This window comes from Nomascus leucogenys, chromosome 11 (assembly GCF_006542625.1).
Source record: "Nomascus leucogenys isolate Asia chromosome 11, Asia_NLE_v1, whole genome shotgun sequence".
Taxonomy (NCBI): Eukaryota; Metazoa; Chordata; class Mammalia; order Primates; family Hylobatidae; genus Nomascus; species Nomascus leucogenys.
The window spans coordinates 103886123-103903188 of record NC_044391.1 but is presented as its reverse complement, the minus strand read 5'-3'; the positions used below and the strand labels follow the sequence as shown (position 1 = coordinate 103903188).

General features: G+C 41.8%; 1 pseudogene; it reads right to left on the bottom strand.

The window, feature by feature from the left end:
• Nucleotides 1-176: 176 nt before the first annotated feature.
• LOC115837293 lies at nucleotides 177-7798 on the bottom strand (annotated as a pseudogene).
• Nucleotides 7799-17066: the final 9268 nt, after the last annotated feature.

The window sequence follows — 17066 nt, the reverse complement described above, 5'->3', positions numbered from 1 at the left end:
AAAATACTCACTTAAATTTCCCCCTTCTAACTGTACTCCTTGGATGGAAGTTCCTTATACATAGCCCTTAAGGAGTGGCAAGTTATGCTGCCCTTCCGTTAGGGTGAAGTATCAATATAATACTTTTTCATTAGCGAGAAGGAGTTTTATTTCCTTGTGCAAAGGAGCATTTCAAGTCAAGCTAGCCAGTCGCACTTGGGCGAATCCTGCTTTCACAGAAACTGGGGGTAGAAGAGGTACTTTAAGTTGTACTCAGTTCGGGCTAAGCAGTTAGCAATCTCCTGGTCACACTTGCACAAGAGTTTTTGGCATTTGTTCTCTGCTGGTCCAGTCAATGGCATCCCGGTGCTGGCCATGGCCTCCCAGGCCACAGTAGCAACTGTATTTCATATAGGTAAGTGGGGTTCAGGAGTCAATACAACCCACAGTTCCTGCCAGTTCCAGGATCCCACGTCGGTGCACGTGTGACCTCTTGGAGGCCTGGCGGGACCCAGGGCCAGGTCCCAGCAGCAGCAGCGGCAGTGACAGCAGTGGCAGTAGTATTAATAACATGACTGGCAGGCACAGAGGTAGCAGCCCAATCTGACAGTGGGAGGTGTGGAACGGTGTAGCAGGGCCAGTGTAGTCACCAAGCCTGGCCAACCTAGTCACCGTATCAATATAATTTATTTGGAATTCTTTTTTTGTACTGAATATTTGTTTCTTTTCCTGCGTTTATTAACTTATTTAATCATATATTTATATCAAATCTGAGCTCATGGATATGCGTTTTATACTCTGGGCTCTAATCCAAAACTATTTATTTCATTGCTTAAATCCTTCTAGCTTTGGCCATTGGGAGCTTTTTGGTCCTGAGCCCCTTTGAGATACTCTCATTAATTTGTGTGTGTGTGTGTGTGTGTGTGTGTGTGTGTGTGTGTGTGTGTGAGAGAGAGAGAGAGAGAGAGAGAAGGAGAGAGAAGAAGAGAGACAGAGTAAGGGAAAGAGAATGCAGTTTCTTACTTGTAGCACTATAAGACACTCCAGGCTTATCTTGTATATTTCCTGCCCCAGTCCTAGTCACTCATTTCTCCAAGGAGCCCTGGTTCCTTTATTTTGGAGAATGATATTGGGAACCAAGATCTGGGTGCTAGGTGTGTTCATTGCTATTGAGATGTAGTTTTTTCTGCAGGCTTCTCACCTGACAGAGCAATTAAATATATGTGTGTATACTACCTTGTATATATACACATATTTATAAATATTTCTATGTGTAACCATCTGTTTCCATATTGTTAATTATTATAGAAGTTCTTACTGATGTTTCTAGTTCAAATCCATTACCACATACATCATCCTACTCCCCTCCTTTTCCTTATCTATAAATTCCTACTTCAACAGTGAGAAAACTGCCTCCTATCATCTGCTATCCATTTACTTAATTGTTCAATTCCTGTATACATGTATAGCAGTATCAGGCAGTACTAGAATACTTAATCCATACCTCTATGGGGGAAAACTTTATCAACTAGAGTACTTCTGTAGTTCATTTTGCCTTGAGTCTTACAGATGCCATCAATGGCAGAGCAAAGTGTGTTTTGAAGAGTTTTTAATAAAGTCTGACTTGCTAATTTTTTTCATGGATTGTGCTTTTAGTGTTGTATCTAAAAACATACCACTAAACCCAAAGTCACCTCTATTTTATCCTATGTTATCTTCTAGAAGTTTTACAGTTTTGTGTTTTAATGTTTAGGTTTATGATCTGCTTAGAGTCAAATTTTGTGAAAGGTGTAAGGCCTGTGTCTAGAGTTTTTTTTTTTTTTCATATCCCCAGTTGTTTCAGCACCATTTGTTGAAAAGACTGTCCTTTCTTCACTGAATTGCCTCTGCTCATTTTTCAAAGTTCTTGCTTTTTATTTTGATTAAGTATTTTTTATTATTGTAGTCCCCTCTTCCTTGGTTAAGTAATTATATATTATTTTATGACTTTTTAGTGGTTTCCATAGAGATAACAACATGTTACTCAATTTATTAAACATCTATGTAAATTGTCACTTTTGTTATTTCCCAGGCCAGTGGTTCTCAAACTTGAACATGCATCAGAATTGCCTTAAGGGTTTGTTAAAGCACAGATTGCTGGGTTCTGTCATCAGGGTTTCTGATTCAGCAGGCATGGGGTGAGGCATGAGAATTTGCATTTCCAACAATTTCCTAAGTGATACTGGTGATGCAAACGCAGACCTGGAGACTACACTTTGAGAACGGCTGTGTTAATCACAAACACTGAAAAACGTTTTCACTCTACTTGTTCTGTTGACTTCTGTGCTATTACTGTCATATCTATATCTATATCCTCACTAAGAAATATTCTTATTGTTTTATATTGTAAATATTCATTTATATTTGCTTCTATATTATTTTCTCTGTTGGTTTTCATTTCTTCTTGCACCTTTGAGCTTCCATCTGGGACCACTGACAATTTACTTCTGCCTGAAGAACGCCCTTTAGCATTTCCCATAATGCAGGTCTGTTAGTGACAAATTCACCCATACTTTGTAGGTCTGAAACTGTCTTTCTTTTGCTTTTACCTTGGAAGGGTATTCTTGGTGAATATGAAATGCTACATTATTGTTATTTTCTTTTAGCACATTGTCTTCTGTGGTTTCTGTTGAGAAGTTGGCTCACGGTTTCTGTTGAGAAGACGGTTTCTGGTGAGAAGATGGTTTATGTTGAGAAGATGGTTTCTGTTGAGAATATGGTTTATGTTGAGAAGATGGCTTCTGTTGAGAAGATGGTTTCTATTGAGAAGATGGCTGCTTATTTTACTGTTGCTTCTTTGAAGATAGTGTCTCTTTTGACTGCTTTAAAAATTTGCTTCTTGTCTTTGGTTTTCAGCTGTTTTATGCTGATGTGCTAGGTTATACTTTTTCTTGTAGTTATTCTTATTAAAACTTCCCGAATGTGTGGCTTGAAGTCGTCCATCAAATCTGTGTTATTGTTTTTTTCCTTTTTGATGGTATTGTTGCTAGACAATGTGGTATTTATGATACTTATCCTTTGAGATGTGTTCAGACTTGCTGTATGGCTGTGTTTAAGTGGTTGATTTTTGAAAACATTGCTTCTGTGTTGAGAAGAATGTGTATTCTCTAGTTGTTAGGGGCACAATTCTAAATATGTTTATTATATTAATACCAATCCCTTTTTATGTATATTGTTTAAATGTTGTTTATCTGTATTAATTTCCTATCTTCTAAGCTGTCAATAATTACTAGAGGTGTGTTAAAATATCCTATAATGATTTCGAGGCAATTTTCTTATATGTATCTGGGTTTAAAATGTCTAAAATCACATAGTGAATTGAAAACTATAATCAATATATAGTACACTTCTCTATTTCCAATAATGCTCTTTGTCTTACATTCTCTTTGAGACAGGATCTCACTGTGTCACCCAGGCTGGAGTGGACTGGTGCTATCTCGGCTTGCTGCAATCTCTGCCTCCCAGCATCAAGTGATCCTCCCACCTCAGGTTCCCGTGTAGCTGGGACTACGGGCATTTGTCACTACACCCAGCTAATTTTTGTGTTTTTTTTGTAGCGATGAGGTCCCACCAACATTCTGTTTTATCTAATATTAATGTAGTGGCCTCTTTATTATTTTGATATTTGTCTAGTATTTCTTTTGTCTTTGTATTTTTAACCTTTCCACATTTAAAAAGTATGACTATGATAAACAGTATAGCTATGTTTTCTTTTTTTTGAAACTGGTATTTAATCCTTTTACATTTGGTGTGATTATTGGTATATTGAGACTTGTTTCTATCAGTGTAAAATTTCCCCTGTTTGTTTCACTCTTGTTTCTTCCCTTGTATTTAAAAAATTAATTTAGTTTTTTTTGGTTAAATTTGTTTCTTAACCAAGTGTTTCCCCTTTACTACTTAAACATAATACACTATTTTCTTTTAGTACTATTGAAATCTTATCATACATGTTAAATTTAAGTAAGATTAAAGTGAATCAATAAGTTAAATGATCTGAAAAATAAAAAGAATCTTATAACACTTTTAATCAGCTACCTACTTCTGACTCAAATGCTATAGAAAGCAAAAACTTTAGTTCTATACCTTATTTTTTAAACCCTGTAAATTATATCTCCTTCTCTTCCTCACCTTTTTTCTACTTCTTCCTCTTTGTCCTTATTTATCTCTTTTTCATACATATGATGTCATCTTAGAATTATCTACATTTGTACCAATTTTTTCTTTCTGCATTTTAGACTTTTGCAATACTTTTCTTCTATTGAAGCACATCTTTTAGAAGTTTCTGTGAAGATCTGTTGATGCCAAACTCTAGTTTTTTGTTCAACTAAAAATGTCTTTATTTTCTTAATATTTATGAAAAGATGGTTTTGCTGAGTACATAAGTTTAAGTTGACAGTTAATTTCTCTAAATACTTTAAAGTTATTAAACCTTTTCTTTTATGTTCTATTGCTACTATTGCGATGCTAATCATCATTCCTTTTCCTTCAAGTTTCTTTTTTTTTTTTTTTTTTTGTTTGAGACAGAGTTTTGCTCTTGTTGCCCAGGCTGGAGTGAAATGGCATACTCTTGGCTCACTGCAACCTCTGCCTCCCCAGTTCAAGCTATTCTCCTACTTCAGCCTTCCTGAGTAGCTGGGACTATAGGCGCCTGCCACCATGCCTGGCTAATTTTTGTATCTTTAGTAGAGATGGGGTTTCACCATGTTGGCCAGGCTGGTCTCGAACTCCTGACCTCAGGTGATCCACCCGCCTTGATCTCCCAAAGTGCTGGGATTACAGGTGTGAGCCACTGTACCCAGCCTCAGATTATTTTTTAATATCTTGTTTTTGTTTTTTATGGTCTGCAATTTCACTAAAATGTGTATCTTTATGGATTTCTTTTTACTTATCTTGCTTATTATACATTGATTTTCTTTACTTATGAACATACGTATTTCATCAATTCTTTTTTTTTTTTTTTGAGATGGAGTTTCACTCTGTCTCCCAGGCTAGGGTGCAGTGGTGTGCTCTCGGCTCACTGCAACCTCCACCTCCTGGGTTCATGAGATTCTCCTGCCTCAGCCTCCTGAGTAGCTGGTATTCTAGGTGCACACCACCACGCCCAGCTAATTCTTGTTTTTGTTTTTTTTTTTTAGTAGAGATGGGGTTTCACCATGTTGGCCAGGCTGCTCTCGAACTCCTGGCCTCAAGTGATCTGCCCACCTCAGCCTCCCAAAATGCTGAGATTATAGGCATGAGCCACCATACCTGGCCTGCATTTCATCAGTTCTGAAAAATTCATTTTCTCTTCAAATATAGCAGCTCTCAATTTTCTCTATTCTCCTCTCAAGGACTCTGACTACATATATATTAAAGCCTTTTATTCTATCTTCCATATCTTTTAATCTATCTTAATATTTCCTCCTTTTTTTTCTCTATACTGGATCCTGGATATTTCTTTCAGATATATCATCCAGTTCACTAATTCTTTCTTCATCTACAGCTAATCTGCAACTTAAACTATTTGTTAAACTTTCTTTTTCAACTATTATATTTATTTCCAAAAGTCCTTTTTGTTTTTATTTTTCAAATCTGCATATTTTTGACAGTCTCTTAACAATCATTTTATGAACACATCTTTCATTATTTAAACAGTTCATAGATTGCAATTTTATATTCTGTATCCAACAATTCCAAAATATGAATTGCTTAGGGGCTTAAATCTATTTGTAGTTACTGGTGACTTGTAATAAGGGTGACTTCTTTCAATGTATATTTGCTGATTTTGGTTTTGAGCTCATATTTGTTTCCTTTTAATCTGTGAGAATCCTGTGGGAATACATAGGGGATAATTTTCTCCAGAAAACACTTTGCTTTTGCTAGGAAACAGGGGAAATACTGACCTGGAATACTTTAGTGTCCTTTGAGAAGGTTAGCTTAAAGTAGTACTTTCAGGTACAGTTCCTGTATTTGCTTCTAGCCCAAGAGTTAGTTCAGCTAACACAGCTCTGATACTAGCTTTTGTCTTTAGGCCAGCCCATTTTCCCCTTTTATTATTGCTCACCGTCTTGCCTTTTGAAAATTTATTTTTTGGAAGGATGCTGAAGATTTCCCCTTGTCCTTACTAATTCAGAAATGAAATAAAGGATGATTTATCCAGGATCTATTTGTTTTTGAGGGGCAGGATCTTTCAGAATATTTAATCTCTTTTACTACCAGAAGCGGAAATCTGAGGCCCTTTTTTCAAGTGTTTCTTTAATAAGGTTTAAAATATTTACAACTGGTTCTTCAGATGAATTTAAACAAAGTAATTAAGTAACAAAACCGATCTTACCATGATCAAACAGTGTTCCTTATAGCTCCAGTTTTATGATCTCCCCATTCACTTTATCTTGCATGAGGAATGTAAACTTGCCATGGAAGGCTAGATTTAGAATGTTCAAATGAGCAATTATCTTTTAACACCAACACAAGTCATGCATACAATTTGGCAGATTGAAGATTACATACAGAAGAGACTTGAAGTTCCTTGCAAAACAAATAGAGGAGTGAGAACATTACTGAGTGAAAGCCAATGAGCTTCATTTCTTTAAAAAGTTGAAAAAAAAGGTAAAGAAATCAGTGGCTTGACACTAATGAGACTGACAGCCTTTAAAGCTTTAGAAATTTTTTCTCGTAAACCTTTATACATATCCAGAGTATCCAAAGCTTTTCTGTGAATACAGCAGCGTGTAAAATTTGCTTTCAATATGCAAGGTTGACTCTATGGAAGTTTCATGGCTATTTCTGAATTCTAAAATTAAAGTTAAAAAACAGAGTATAAAAGATGGACTATCACTGATACATAAACTATAGTCTCATCCTAAACAATAATCTTGGTGAGATCTTGCACTTGATATTCATATATCAGTTACATTTCCTACACTATGGAATGCATTCTTTGCCATGTGTATGTATCAATTTAGAAAACATCATATGAAGCCAAGTAGGAGCTGTGGGTATCAGAGAAAAAGAAGCTTGCTATCTGAAATTGGACCACAGAGTCTTGAGAAAGGGTCTTGCACTGTCACTCAGGCTGGAGTGCAGTGGCACGATCTTGGCTCACTGCAGCCTCAACCTCCAGGGCTCAAGTGATCATCTCACCTCAGCCTCCTAAGTAGCTGGGACTACAGGTGCACACCACCATGCCTGGCTAATTTTTTGTAGCGATGGGTTTTCACCATGTTGCCCAGGCTGTTCTCAAACTCCTGGGTTCAAAAGATCCACCCACCTTGGCCTCCCAAAGTGCTGGGATTGCAGGCATGAGCCAGTGCATCCGGCCTGCAGTTGTTGTTTCTTGACTAATAAACAAGTTTTGGTGTGCAGAGGCTTGATCCCCACTTACGTTTTGAAGTGCCTTTTCAGTTTTCATACGATGAAATTTATGTTCACTTCTCTGCCCTGGGTCTCAGTTACTTCTCTAGATGATGAAGAGTCAAGACCATGGATTCTCTCAGGTGCACTGAGTTTGGTGTGCTGTGTGAAGCCTGGCATGTTTGTTGGGATTCACCACAGCCTCTTTTTGTTGGCATACTGTGGTTTATACTGTAGCAAATGGGAGGACAAGTTTCTCCACCATGGACCTAAACAGACGCAAAATAAATAAAGCTTTGCTTCTTAAATACTGTCTTACCTGTAGATTATTTTCTCTTTGATAAAAATATATTTTTTTCAAATGACAGCCATTTTCATGTGTCGTTCCTTCTTAGAGAACGTTGAGTTACCTCCTTCGAGCAGCCATGATGTTGGTGGCTTCATCCATCCCCCTTTAGGCAATATCCGGGACAATAAAGCAGAAAAATGGAAAGAAATTAATACTATGGTGACACTATGGGGGCCTCTACATCAACCCTTGCTTGAAGCTTGAGCTGAATTTTCAATTATATGAGTCAATGTACTCATGTATTGTATAAGACAGATTTTGGGTTTTAGTTGCAGTTAAAAGCATCCTAATGAAAATATCTCTTGTTAAAGTATAACTTGGACATATGACTCAGATAAAGATTTATCACGTCTGAGGGAAACCAAGTTTAGGTTTCACTCCAGGTTGGAGTGCAGTGGTGCGACCTTGGCTAACTGCAACCTTGAACTCTTGGGTTCAAGTGATCCTCCCGCCTCAACCTCCCAAGTAGCTAGGACTACAAGCACCCGCCACCATGACCAGTTAATTTTTAAATTTTTTGAGAGATGGGCGTCTGGCTACGTTGCCCAGGTTGGTCTCAAACTCCTGACCTCAAGTGATCCTCCTGCCTCAGGCTCCCAAAGTGCTGAGATTACGGGTGTGAGTCACCTTGCCTGGCCTGAATACGCTGTTTTGACTTTTGAGATTAACACTGAAGTAAATGAAATAAACTCACGACAATGAGCCAATGGCTAGCACTGTTATAGATCAATAACACAGGTTTCAACTCTTTGGAGGGAGAGTAACTAACTTACTTTCTGCACCTAACTTTCTGTATCACATCATTCTTTTCTTCCTGAGCCCAAACTCTGTCTCAGTAGCTTTCTGTAGCAGCCACTGTTGGCACATACGATAACATCTATCTGTGCACCTTATCAAGCCATTCTGTCTAGTCCTAAATGTCAGAGTAGGTACTAACACAGCTTTGGGCTTTGCAAGAAAATGTTCTCATCTTTTATCATCAGTTGGAAAGCTTTCGGGGCAGAGGAGACAAGAAGATTCATTCATTATTGTCAACACATATTTAAGTTTCTAAGAAAAACAAGGAGTGAGGTTCAATCCACAAAAGTTAATGGAAAAGTAACATCGAATTTCATGGTGGGCAGAGGTAAGGAACCACAGTTCCTAAGACAGCGGCAAGTCAACTTAAGAAAGAAAAATTGCAGTGCCCACCTTCTTCCACAGAGGGGCACTCCAAGCTCATCACTGAAACCGTGCACTGCGAGCGGTTGTAGAAAAAGAGCTTCCAATCTTTTCTCCACGCCTAGGGATTATTAAGAGCGTAGAATTTAAAGTACATTTGCAGGGCTCGATGTGAATGAGGCAAAACCATTTCAATATCAATCCCAATGGTGCCAGCAACCCATTCTAAATTAACTCAGGTTTAAATATGTTACAGAAATGTGTTAAATTTGAGAACAAATTTCACTTAGGATCTGTGGGTCTCTGTTACACAAAAGATGGAATACTTTGGAGGCAGCGCAGTTCTTATTTAAAGCTAAAATATGGCTTTAATAGTCAGCCCGCTTCAAACACTCATGTCTTCACCAGAATGGGCAATGTAGAATTAAAATTACACCTTGAGTAAACAGAATTGTAGATAAATGAGTTATGTCTCAAGACGTTTTGAATATTTTTATTCTTGTGTCTGGGCCAAAAGTCTTTCCATACGTCCACAGGCCCCGTGGCATTTCCAAATCACTCGTGGGTGACGGTGGGACCGCCGGGCTCGTATGATGCCAACGCAAGCGTACCGGGTGGTCCTCATAGTTTGTTACATTCCAAAATGCAACCATTAAAGGGGCGGCCCTTACCTTCCCTAGTGAATACAAAAAGCCTTTGGAGACCAAAGGGCTGGAAAGCTGGCGCAAACGCCACCCCGCGTGCTGACCCCTTGGCCAGAGCCGAGGCGGGCGGCCTGGAGTCCCCAGCGCGGAGCCCCCAGGTTCCCAGGAGCGGGGGTCGCTCTCCGCCCCTCGCCCGGGCCCACGGAAAGGGCTAAATGGTTTGCGACCAAACAGCGAGTTTAAAAGGAAGCTTTCACGAAAAGCCCAAGGGAGCGGCAGCCCAGATTGTGTGGCGGGCAGAGCCGCGGGTTCCGAGGGTTCCCCGGGCGAAGCGGGCAGGGGCGCACCTCCGGGCCGCGGGCAGATGGAAATCGGGCTCCCGGGCCGGCGCGCGGGGGGCGGCCGCCTCGACATCCTCTCATTCGGCTGAAGTTTATTCTGGGCCACCGAGAGCTGGAACAGGAAATGTTCCGTCTTTGATGTCCACCGGTGGGCTTCAGACTGTTTTGCACCTCCCGGCGAGCACTGATTAGCCGGCTGAGTTCTGCCGCATTTGAAGTGCACCATTTATTATTAAAGAGAAGTGGCAGTGATTAGTGCTGAGTCCTCGGAGAGCGGAATAAATATTTACCAAATAAGAACGTTCCGCCATAAAGGAACGGCTCGAACAGGTTTCTGAAACCCCGGGGCGGGCCCCAAGTGCCGCCCGCAGGCAGGAAGCGGCGTTGCGGGGCTTTCCGCGGGAGGCTGCCATCTGCAGACCGTGCTGGGCGGCGACCTCCGCGGGGCAGGGCTCTGCGCGGCGCAGCCAGGGCCCGACGAAACTCGGCTCTCTGGGCATTTAAGTTATTTTACAGGCTGTGTTTATTTTATAAAGGCAGAGGTGAATGTCAAACTAAACTTTGAACCTTTCTTTAATTTAAGGAGCAAAGTAACATTTTATCGCTCAATTAAGGGGATTGTGTTGCTTCCAACTTTAGGAGCATTTTCCAGTATGCTCCAAAGTGTACCCGAATTGTGAGCATCCAAGAAAGCATATTTATGCATGTTTTGAAACATTATGTCACACAACGTAAATTATACAGTTTTTATTGTCAACTGAAGAATAATAGTAAAAAAAGTATATTTAGTTTATTTGGCAATTAACTTACACGATGGCATCCCTGTCAAAAGCATTCATGTTGGTTGTTTAAAAAGCTTTTTCCTTAATTATTAGAATAATACTTTTACTGTAGAAAATATGAAATTTACATATATCTAAACATCAGTATCATATGCTTTTTTCCATCATATTTTTTACTGGGAATTGTCCAATGACGTTACATATTTTTAGGGTATTCACTATATCTATTTTTATAATTCACTATATCATTTTATAATTCACTATATCTATTTAACTTATAGCAAATTAATAAACATTAAGGTAGTTTCAAGTTTTCCTTATTATAATAGCTCAATTAATATTTTTGTACACAATTCTGCACTTGTCTGATTATTCCCTGGCACCATTTTATTTTGAATTTCTTTTATTGTAAGTTGGGTTTAATATTATATTGCAAACAATTACAGAGAAGAATCAGTTTTCGCTCATCGCCATGTGCCTGGTGTCTTGTATTATGCTGAGCACATACCAATTGAAGGGCGACAGGCTAGTCAGAGACGACACCGGTGGCAGCCAAGAGATCTTTACTGGAGAGGTAGAGGTCAGGTCGTGCGGGGGAGAGAGAGAAGAGAAGAGAGAGAAGAGAGAGAGAGCTGCTGGTGTGCTGGGTTTTATATCCCTTGGGCCTACGTGGGGCGGGCCCAAGGGAAGGCGGGAGATGCTTCTTTCTGATTGGCCCTCCTTTGGCGGGTTCAGACAGTGCCCGGTCGAGGAGGGGAGAAGAACCTGGAGCCGGCGCCATTAAGGTACCCCTGTTACCTAACATTCCTCCCTTTTTTGTTTTTTAAGAAGTGGGGAAATGGGCATTGTAGTTCGTCTGGCTACTTCCTGCTGAGCGGGGGCGTCGTGGGGGAGGGGTTCGGGAGGACTGTGGGGGTTGTGTACGGGGCGCAGCAGGAGCATAAGGCCAAGCAGTAGGGCTCTGTATGTGAACACCTCCTCAGTTGTGAAGTCCATGAATGTTCCTTGTAGCCAGCCAAGGGGCAGGGAGGGGTCTGTCGTGAGCCAGCAGTCTTTGCGGGGATCGTCTAGGAACTGGTGGAACCGAGACATGGCGCTCAGAGTCTGTCTCCGGAGTCAACCGCTTCTTCGCTGGTTGCTAGGAGTTGATAGTGTCTAAGGAGAAGCTGGTTAAAGGTTTGGTTAGAGATGGATGAGACTTGCTGTCTCATGAATTTGAGAAGGCATGGAAGGAGCACAAGAGGACCCATGAGAGGGCCTAGAAATGGGAGGATCCAGGCTAGGAGGGGGTCTTTAGGGTGTCCCACAATGATGGGGACGAGTTGGCCCCTATTAGTTTCTTCCTAATGTTATGGAAGTTTTAATGTTTGTAAGAAGATGCAAGTACCGCCTTTTTCAGCGGTGAGTAAATCTAGAGCTCGGCGGTTTGAAGTGTTACCCCTGCTAGGGATGTGATTTGACGTTGTAAAGCGGCTAAGGACTGGGAATCTTGAGATTGGAAAACTGAGACACGCTGTAACCTAGGGAGGCAGCCCCTAGTCCTGAGCCTAGTAGGGAGATGGTGAGGGATAGCCCGAGAATGAATGGTAGGAAAACTAATCTCTTGTGTCGGTGAATCTGTGAGGGGTCTAGGTCAGGGTGGTCAAAATGGTATGCTGATGAGCCTTCAGAGAAGGGTAATAGGGTGAGTTGGGGAAAGAGAGTGACGGGAACACAGGGGCCACCAGTGGAAGTTGATAAACTTGTGTAGGGAGCCATTGCACCAGCCTTCGGGGGCTGGGAAGTTTGGAGGAGCGGTGGTGTAGGTGCAGTTGGTGGGGGGCGGGCAGGCGCCGCTGGGAGGGGCGTCTGGTTGATCTGGGCCGGCAACCGGAAGGCGGGGTGGAGGGTGGTGGTATGGGGGGCGCTTGTCGGCTGGGTCGAAGTCGGGGGCAGAGGGAGGGGTTGGCAGTTTAAGAGCGGCAAGGAGCTGTTGGGGTTCGCAAGGGAGGCAGAGGTTAGGTGTGTCCCGTAGGAGGAAGAAGCCGTGAATATATGGGATCTCTACCCATTTTCCTGTTCGCACGCAATAGTTGTAGAGATCCGAAGAAGATCAGGATCGAGAGAGCCATAAGGAGGCCATTTGTTTTGGTTGTCTAGGGGATAGGTGGGCCAGTTTTGAAAAGACATTGTAGGGGGGAGTCAGCCGGCAGAGATGCAGAGCCTCCCATAATGAGAGGAAGGAATAGACGGCGACGAGCTAGGCAGGGCGCCCCCTGCTGGCTGCTTGCGGCGGAGCGAGTCAGAGCCTCCGGATCCATCGTCACCGAAACGGAAGTACTGAGGAGCCTCTGAGAGGCGGGAGGCCGTGGGTCACCTGGTACCAGGATTTTAACGAGCGAGCGAAGGAGAGGGGCCCAGGCCGGAGACGCGAGGAGGAGAGGGAGAAAACTCCGCTCCCTGCAGGCCGAGGCGGAAGTGAATGATAGGGGCCTACCACTGCCGTAAGGGTGTTGGGCAAAATGTGTCCGTCACGGGAGCAGCTAGGGTCTGGCGATTGGCCCGAGAGGTAGGCCCGGGAGGGGAAAACTTATTGAGATGAGGCCGGTGGGGGGCCGAGAGCTCGGTGAACAGGAAAATGGGTGAAGGCTGGCCGGAGGTCTAGACTGAGCCTGGGAAGGGGATCAGGGTCCCACCTAAAGGTGGGGAATCCCGATCCGAGTCACGGCACCAAAATGAAGGGCGACAGGCTAGTCAGAGACGACACCGGTGGCAGCCAAGAGATCTTTATTGGAGAGGTAGAGGTCAGGTCGCGCGGGGGAGAGAGAAAAGAGAAGAGAGAGAAGAGAAGAGAGAGAGAGCTGCTGGTGTGCTGGGTTTTATACCCCTTGGGCCTACGTGGGGCGGGCCCAAGGGAAGGCGGGAGATGCTTCTTTCTGATTGGCCCTCCTTTGGCGGGTTCAGACAGTGCCCGGTCGAGGAGGGGAGAAGAACCTGGAGCCGGCGCCATTAAGGTACCCCTGTTACCTAACACCAATGCCCAATAGATATTGATTGAATGAATAAAAAGTTAGTAGAACATTTGAATTTCTTGTTTTGTGAATTGCTTAATATTATTTATTTATTATTATAGCAGTTATCTTTTTCTTATGAATTTATAAGTTGTGTTTTACATAATAAGGATTTAACCTTTGGTTTGTTGCATATATAGCAAATCTCCCTCCCCTCTACAAAGCATAAGTTTGTGCGTATGTGTGTGTGTTTGGGTACTTTTCAACTTCTAGAAGTTAAAAAAAATTTCCTAAGGTTATATTTGGATGATACTCTTTATCACACATGCAAATTAAGTGGCTATAGACAAAGCTCTACAATATAAGCTCTGAGGTATTTTTACATATTTTGGACAGCACATTTTCATTCTTCTATCTATCTATCAAGTTTTTCCTTGGACTTGGACTTTTTTTGAGGACATAATGCATGAAGTAAAAAGGTACTGCAATCTTAGTCTTAGTCTGATAAGCACAGGATCTTGAGCCTGGTATCATACCAAAGAAAGATCTGTCAATTCCTTATTTCCCAAACAACCATTAATTTACCTTTTTTCTTGTTCACTATAATGAAAGATATGAATAGAAAAAAGATCCCAGTTTTTAAGGGGGTTTTCTGTATGTATCTCATTCCAACTGAATGTGCAATTCATTTTTATATCTCACCTGGTTGTGGTTGAAGTGACAAGTTTTGGGGACCATGAGTTGGAGATGGGTATAATTATTTGACACAGCAACAACGAAAAGCTTTATGAGTATGGATATTCTATTGGTTTGCCAGGGCTGCCATAACAAAACACTGCAGACAAGATGGCTTAAACAATGAGAATGTATTTTCTCACAGTTCTGAGGGCTAGAGGTCCAAGGTGAAGGTGTCAGTAGGTTTGGTTGATTCTGAGGCCTCTCTGCTTGGCTTGCAGACGACCTTCTTGCTGTGTCCTCAGATGGCCTATTCTCTGTTCCTGCACGTTTCGTTGAAATTTCTTCTTTTTTTTTTTTTTTTTTTGTATTTTTAGTAGAGATGGGGTTTCACCATGTTAGCCAGGATGGTCTCGATCTCCTGACCTCGTGATCCGCCTGTCTCGGCCTCCCAAAGTGCTGGGATTACAGGCATGAGCCACCGTGCCCGGCCGAAATTTCTTCTTTTTATGAGGACCTTTTAAACATCTGATTTTAACCTAATGACCTCTTTAAAAACTTGATCTCCATATATTGTGACATTTGGAGGTACTGCGGTTGGAACTTCAACATATTAATTTTGGGGGGATGCAATTCAGTCCATAACAGGTATCTAATGGAGAGAGAGATTATGCCTTAGATTTATTTTTAAAAAGATAAATATTACCAGAAATAAAAGCATGGCATAGAAGTTAAAAACAAAGGCAATGCTACAGCATTTAAGTCACAAAAGCAAACAGGATTTCGCATTCCATGTACTTTTTGTTAGGTTAGGCTTGAAGCCTAGTGGTGGGAAAGAAGCTTTCTTGAAGTAGACTTTTTTGCTTACATCAAGACCTCTTTGGGTTTCCTGTGGCTCTGCTTCATTTCTCTTTTTACTCTGGACATAGGGCAGTCTCTAACTGGGACACCATTGCTTTTGTGACTGGACCAAAAACAGCCTCAGTGAACCCCAAGCTTATAGCTTCAACTCAGAATGATATACATCACTTGGAATTATTTCACAATTAACTTATTCCATTCAATAAGCATTTAGCAATTGCTTTTGGAGTTATTCGTTTGCCTTTTGAAGATGCTGAAGGAGGCCAGGAATATCAGTGAGAAAAAAGAGGAGAGCTCTTAGCTCAATCAGGTTCTTTTTGGTTTACTACTGTTTATCCTTCAAGGCTCATTGAGTTCCTGGAGTTTTCTTGGATAACTCCAGTCAACACTGACATGCTTCTTTCTGCCTACTTTTCATTCGTGGATTCATTCCATAAATACTTATTAAACGCAAGCGTGTGTAGTGGACAAGACAGGCATGGTTTGTGCTTTCATGGAGTTGCCTTTCTAGTAGGAGGAGACAGACACTAAATAACAACACATGTAAATCTGACCATTTCAGATGGTGAGAAGGGCTGTGAAGAAAAATGTCAGGTGAGATGCTGGAGTGTGTGAAGCTGGGCTGAGAGGCTGATTGGTGCTGGGTGGGGAAGGCCTTTCTCAGTAGGTTACATAGGCGCTGGAATCTTACTGAAAAAAGCAACCAGCTGGGTCAGGAGAGAGACTGCAGTCCCCAGGCCCTAAGTTAGGTGACAGCTTGGCTGATGAAGGACTAGGCAAAGGCCAGTGTGTCTAGGTGCTAGTGAGAGTGGAAACATGTGGGGGAGATGGGAGTCTCAGAGGTCGGCAGGGCCCAGGGCAGCTAAGCCTTCGTGGTACCTTGGCAAGGAGTATGTCCTCTGACCCCCATCAGCCCACCAAGTAAAATGGGGAGTCATGAGGTTTTAAACTCCACAGTGACACAGTGGCAAGTTCTGGTTTAGGTTTTTAAGCAATTACTCAGATTGCTGTGTGGCAGATGGACAGAGTGTAATGAGGAGTGGGGCAGAGAGACCAACCTGGGTTGTAGCATTTGATCATTTTCAAGCCAATGTTCTGAGGGGGCCCCTAGGTAGCAGATCACAAGCACCTTTAGGACAGAAACATGCTGTTTTCTCTTCTTCCTCTTCTTCATCCTCCTTGTTTCTTTTTTGTTTTATTACTCTTGGAGGCTTTAACAGTGTTAGCAATATAATGGGCTCAATCAAAACTTGTACTGAGTTGGGCAGTCCTCTGCCAATTAATGCCAGAACTTTTTGGGTATAGAATTGGCCCTGAGTATCTGCCACCTGCCTTGAACGTATGGAATCAAATTCTTTTGGTGATTTCAGCTTCTTGGAAAAAGGTAACTGCATAATGAAGAGGTGGTGTTTTCTTAACATGCATTTACTACAATGACTATTTTCTCCTTGTTGAAACTAGTCATTGTTGCATATTTAATATAGTAATTGAAAGGTTGGAGGCCTTTTTGTAGTTATATGGAAACAGATTAGTCATTTCATCTTGTGAATTTTTCTTCATTCCTCAGTAGGAATGGTCAGCCCCTGGCCTTAAGCCGTTTACCCCACTTTTTTTTTTTTTTTTGCTAAGTTTCTACTTGGTGAGGTTGGGAATCTTAATTTTAAAAAAGTCTTTCTTTAGTTGACACACTATAAATATTCTGCCTTTTGGCATATTACATTTATATGGTTATAATTCTGGAGTCTTCTAATTCATTAACTATAGAGGTGCTTGAGAAGGTCTGGGGATGTTCACAGTAATCACTTGTGATGTTCGGCTGCAGCTGACTGTAGGTAAGGGAGGAAGCTGCTGCTCCGGAAGCGGAGGCAAGGGGGAGGTTAGAGGCTTGTGGCAGCTGCTAACAGAATTGAAGT